Source organism: Marmota marmota, unplaced genomic scaffold, assembly GCF_001458135.2.
Source record: "Marmota marmota marmota unplaced genomic scaffold, marMar, whole genome shotgun sequence".
Lineage (NCBI taxonomy): Eukaryota > Metazoa > Chordata > Mammalia > Rodentia > Sciuridae > Marmota > Marmota marmota.
In genome coordinates, this window is record NW_026000022.1 from 972,187 (window position 1) to 978,186 (window position 6,000).

The window sequence follows — 6,000 nt, forward strand, 5'->3', positions numbered from 1 at the left end:
GTGGTATTTTTATTCCCATTTCCATTTCCTTCACTGGAAAAAGTGAAAAGCCTTGGAGACAACCTGGACTTGAAAGCAGATCTCAGTTCAAATTTTGTTCTGCTGCATAGAGACCTTAGGTGAGTTTGTCTCAGCCTTGATCTCTTCAATAGAAAAATGCTGTGCTGCTTCTGTGAAGAATGGTCAAAGGAGTAGAAATTGTATGACACTCGTTTATAGAACAAATGATTAAGAACCAGTAAGTGGTTTTTTGAAAGTTTTTGGTCATAGGAAGCAGTCTAGAGAAGGGGAGAAAGGGCAGCTTTCCAGATTTGCATACTCTCATTAAGACAAATACTTCATCTCTCTTAGTTGTAGCTTCCTTATCTCTGAGATGAAATTGTAATACCACCTCACAGTGTTGTAACAATTGGAGCTGAAGTATGTCAAATGCCTCTCCTTTGCCTCTACCTAGACATTTTCACGAAGGGAGAGAAGGACAGGATGATGGTACAAGAGGGAAACAAACAGTCTGGAAATGTGGTTATAAGTTTTTGCTGTACTCTTTTTCCCTGTGGTTTTCTGGACTAATCACATAACCTAACACCTCAACTTCTTCATCTGCAAAAATGTTTTGTGGTAGTTCAAATCTTGTCTTTTTTTTTTTTTCCCATCCCAGTACTTCCCAGTTTAAAAGTACTTCCTTGCGTAGAACAAATCCACTAGTATTATTCTAGATGACTCTGAAGCAAAAATCTCGGTACAGAGGAAATCATTAATTGAGGCAAATAATGATAATAATATTAAGAGAGCAGGAACTATGAGTTTCCTACCTCCAGAGGAAAGAAAGATTGTTTGTAATGCCTGCTCACTCTTTCCTGGGCAGAATCTCTGAGAGTGGAATCTTGGAGAATTTTGTAGTCTGATGGCTGTTTTAGACAGAGTTTTCTGTTTCAGGAGATTGGTGGGGAGGCCCTAGAATTTGCATTTCTAAAAAGTTCAGGGATGAATCCTCAAATATGTCCAGGTTAAAAGGCTGCCTCACAGAGATTGTAGCCATACCACATAGCAAGAAAGCCACAGACATCCTAACCCTCAAGCCTGAAACCAAAAGATGGAAATCATGGTGGGCAGAACAACTCAGATTCCTATGGGACCAGTGATTTGAAGACCTAATGACTCTCACTTCTCTTCTGGATCCTTAAGATCATTCCCAACCTAGGCACAGCCTCAAGGTAAAGGGGAGGGTCTCATATTGAGAAGATTGATATCTCTGCAGCAGAAAATAGGCTTCAAAGAGAAGGAAGGTTCTGTTATAGGAAAAAGAAGTTTCTTACACATCTGAGTTTGTAGACTGAAGTTTATTCATATTACCTGCCAGTTTTAGATAGTAACCAGAAGTCACCCTACACTTGAAGCTAAGCATTGTGAGAATTTTCACTTCATTCAGAGATGGTCAGGTTTTATTAACATTTTTATTGGATAGCTATAGATGACAAGAACAAAACTAAGGGGAACCAACCCTTAGCTCCCTGGAATCATTGCCTCACTAGCTGGTAAGTTCCTCTAGGGCAAGTTCCCTGCATTTCCTCTGAATCCTTCACCTGGCTCACTACCATCATCCTGCTTATACTTAGTAAGTACTCAGTAAATAACTGTGGAGTTGTTACAGTGCTGAGGCCTTCCAGGAAGCTGAGGCAGCATGAAGGCTCCCCTTCAAACACCGACTGATTCTTATAATCAAGTCAAAGATTTCAGACAATTTGCTCAGTTATAGGCCTGAGTTTATTAGAAGGATGGGAAAGGGGAAAGGGGACACACTCAAAGGTGACAGTGGGTCCTCTCAGAAAGGAGGGGACAGTGTATCCCCTGTCCTACAGTTTATTAGGAGTCCTAGGGAAGTTTCCAGATAATTCAGATCAGCTCCACCTCTTGACTTTCGACTGACAGCAGGATGACATCAGACATTCAAGTCCCTGCTGCCATGATAACTCTAGGTCATTTTGGCCCAACTTGAGTGGTTCTAACTGGAACCTCTTCTTACAGATTTTATTATTCTAGGGTGCATCATCCTTATCTTATCCTTATCAGATTTGGTCTATGAAAGAGTCATAAAGGTCTCCCTCTTCTGGGTAACTTGTGTTCCCCTTATCAACATTATTTTGGCTTACATTTCTCCTGTAGATAACAAGTAGTTTGCTGAGGAATGTGACATGTCCTGTCCACTTGAGCCAGGCAAGGCTGCAGGTAAACTGCCTTTTAAAAGTGAAAGCAGTAGACCCATTTTATAGAATTATTCTCTTAACTTCATGTTCCCACCACTCATATGTCTGTTCCCTATAAGAATGAATAAGTCATGAACAAAATGTATACCAAGAACTTAGGGGGCTGATGCCTGTTGCTGGTGTAATATGTAAGATATTATGTCACACATATCATTATTCAGAAATATATCTGAACTTAAATTAAGGGGCTTTAAAGTGAAGGGAACAATTTAAGGGATTCTTCACATTTTGGACTTGTGTTTTTTGCTATTTAAAACAATAATCATATTTTTTGATTATTGTCATTTCTCATTCCTTTTACAATCAGGGTACAATAAAGATGTGCTTACTCAGCTCCTCGCTTTCTTACAAACCCAGTACAGGCTGCTATGATAAAATACTATAGATTGGGTGGCTTATAAGCAACAGAAATGTATTGTTCAGACTTCTGAAGGTGGGAAGTCCAAGGTGCTGGCAAATTCAGTATCTGGTGAAGGCCCATTCCTCATAAATGCATTCTTGTAACTGCGTCCTCATGTGGTGGAAGGGACCAACAGACTCTCTTAGACTTCTTCTATAGGACATAAATCCCATTCATGAGGGCTCTACCCTCACAACAGTTACCTCTCACCCCTTAATACTGTCACATTGGGGAGTTGGTTTCCACATGCATTTGGGGGACACACAAGCATTCATATTATGGCACTCATGTCACAAGTCACCTCTTTATCTCTGGGTTCTCCAGCACAGTGCCTGCCACACTGTGCAAGAACAGCAAGTGCTGCATGAACAGAATGAATGAAACTTTCCTAATCCTCACGCACTTCCCAACTGAGCTACAGGGTCACCAACCCTCTAGTGCACTTTTTTTTTTTTTCCTTTTTGATCTGGCTGGCGGGTGGGCAGAGGGAAGGGAGGTGGTTCTCCCACATGTCCTCTTAATTTAGTGGTTCTCAAAATCAATCATTAGAATCCCCTGGAGGGCTTGTGTAAACAGTATTATGGGCTCTACCTCCAGAGTTTTTGATTTCATAAGTTTGGAGTACAGGCACAGGAATTTGCATTTCTAACAGTTCAAAGGTGGTGATGTTACTGTTGGCTAGCAGCTATACTTTATAAGATGCCTCACTAAGTTCAGCCACCTAAGGACAGAGACTTTCTTCCTCAATTCAGTATGCTCTCCAGCCTCTGGCATAGTATGGGACATGTAGGAGCTGCTCAGAAAATAGCTGATTTGAGTAACAGTTCAAAAAGTTTATTTTACTGAAGCTAGATTTCAAGTACGTGTGTCTGTATGATTAAGTCAGTACTGTACATGTAAAAGTTCTTAAAACCTGACAGCTAGGGTCTGGGAAGTGGTAGAGCATTTAATTGGCATGCATGAGGCCTTGACTTCTATCCTAACACACTCCACCCCCTAAAAAAGAAAACATGGCATGTAATAACCTTTGTTTTTTTTTTAAAAAAAAATCATAAGTGTAACTTCTAAAATGATATCCATCCATACTTGACATGTGCTTTTTGGAGTACTTTACATGAGAATAACACAATCTGCATTAAAGGCTTCTTTGAGGCTAGTTGTATAGCTCAGTGTAGAGGGTGTGCTTAGCATGTGCCAGGCCCTATGTTCAATTCCCAGTATCAAAACAAACAAAAAAGTCCTTTTAAAGATAATTTAGTTCATCATTATTGACCATCAATAATTTTAAAAACTTGGTCGAGAGCTATGTTCAGAAAGATAACAGCAGAGAATCTGGTAGACACATTCTTTGCCTTCCTGAGCTTATGCCCAGTGAGAAAGTAAGGCCTGCAAAGTGCATTTATTGAGAATGTTACATTTTGAAAGTAGACAGCAAGTATTATAGCGTCTAGTTATATCTACTATATCTAGTTAATCTTCATCTTCTATTAGAACATATCTTTTTCACCTTCTATAAAATACTGAATGTATTTGGTATGGGCCCTGGGTCTTTCATAAATATTAAAAACTGAAGTTAATACTCCTTTGAAAATGATATGATTGATATTTGTTCTTAAATATAACCAACAGAAATAACAGGACGAATTTAGAATTAGCTGATGCAGATAATTTGCACATTTATGGTCCAGGCATTTATATATAACTGCCAGTCATTTGAGACATATAACTGCCAGTCATTTGAGACATGGACTTCTCAGCAAGTTCCAGTAAGAACAGATGTTTCTAGACAGAATAACATGCCCACATAGAGCTTGCCATTTTCAGAATCCTGTGGTAAATCCTTTCATAGAGGAGATAATTTTTTCTGAATTATCTTGTTAGCATACATTTTCACTCCTAAATCTCTAAAGTGGGACACAAAGTTCGCTTCATAATCCATTCAATCATTAAAACTTAATTTTACATTAAAAAAATTACTGTCAGTTGAATTCTAGGTTCTTGTTTTTGCTGTTCCTTACCTAGCATGGGGTTTGAGACAAGTCATTTACCTCTCTTTGTGAAAGTGGGGAAATCGAAGTTCCTACTCATAAGGGTATAGTAAAAGGTATAAGAAATAAATTGCTCTAAAGTACTTAATTCAGTGTCTGGCAATCTGTAGGTGTCACCTCTGCAACTAGTCTTGTGCAGGGGTGTCTTGTGGCATGAGAAAACACGAAAATACAAAAGGACAAATGTAGATTCTAGGCCAAGCCGAGCCAGTGATGAGTGGATGACAAGTCATTTGAGCGAGCCTGGGTAAAAAGCAGAGCTTCAGCTGGGTTCAGTCTGGTGCCTTCCAGCTCCCAGGGGCCATTCATTGTTGGCATCTTTAGACCTTAGGGTTTTTTCACCACCATTCACCCTTGAAACCCAAATGCTGGTCAAAAATGCTGGTCAGATTCTTCCAGTTGGAAGCTGAGCCAGTGACAATGGTTCCACTGAGTCAGAACTGCAGCACTGTCAGTGGATGGGACTTGTGTGTGCCCATGAAGTCACACTAGGGAAAGGGGTGGAGAATAGGTCACAGGAAGAAGATTAATTCTTGTTTCTTTAATTTGGGTTTTTATTGGTTTTTATTCTTTTTTCATCCTTTGAAACAGAAGACCACAGAGTGGAATATAGTATCTGCCTCCCGCTTGTTTTGTGGATGACATCTTTGTCTCACAGTCCAAGGGACTGGAAGAAAGTCTAAGCCTCGGGTCACCCACTGGTTCTAAAAAGTCTGGGAAAAATCACAGGGGAAATTTGCCTTTCTAAGAGTTAGCACTGACAATTCTGGAGGGAGCTTTCGAATTCTTTCATCGTGAAATTAGATTTCTAAGAGGAGTTCCTGGATTCATGGTAACCTAAGCTTTTTCATTGTATCTTAACCCCCCCAAATAGCAATTAATAGACCAAAAGCAGCAGCAAAACTGCCCCAGAACTCCCTCTTTAAATTCCTATAAGTAAGAATATCACTCAAACATACTCCTCCCAGAGAATTCCCTTGGGTCCCGGGCCAGGGCTGGGGAGGGCCTGGGGACCGGTGGCTTAGCCCAACAGCGCCCTTCAGCCCAGTAGGGCGGCCGCCTGCGAGTCGGCTCCCCGGCCTGCTCTCGGCGGCGGCGGGTGAAGCGATTCCCGGGACCCGCCACCCAGCCGTCCGCCCGCGCGCAGGTACATCCTGAGCGCGTCCGCCCAGCCCGGCGCCACTTTGGTGTTGACGGTGGCGAGCGGCCGGGACCGGGCGGGTGTTGGCCGAGCTGCCCACGCCGGTGGGGGAGGAGAAGCGACTCCTCCGGCCGCGCAGCCAGGGCC

The 6,000-nt window shown here is 41.6% G+C and overlaps 1 protein-coding gene across 1 annotated transcript in view; it reads left to right on the top strand.

Annotated features, from left to right (window-relative positions):
- The first annotated feature begins 5,722 nt into the window (after window positions 1-5,722).
- Tgfbrap1 (transforming growth factor beta receptor associated protein 1) overlaps window positions 5,723-6,000 on the top strand; it is a 61,435-nt gene continuing 61,157 nt past the window's right edge. The window contains exon 1 of the mRNA XM_015505003.2: window positions 5,723-5,859. The gene's annotated coding sequence lies outside the window, so the exon portion shown is untranslated. The remainder of the gene's footprint in view (window positions 5,860-6,000) is intronic.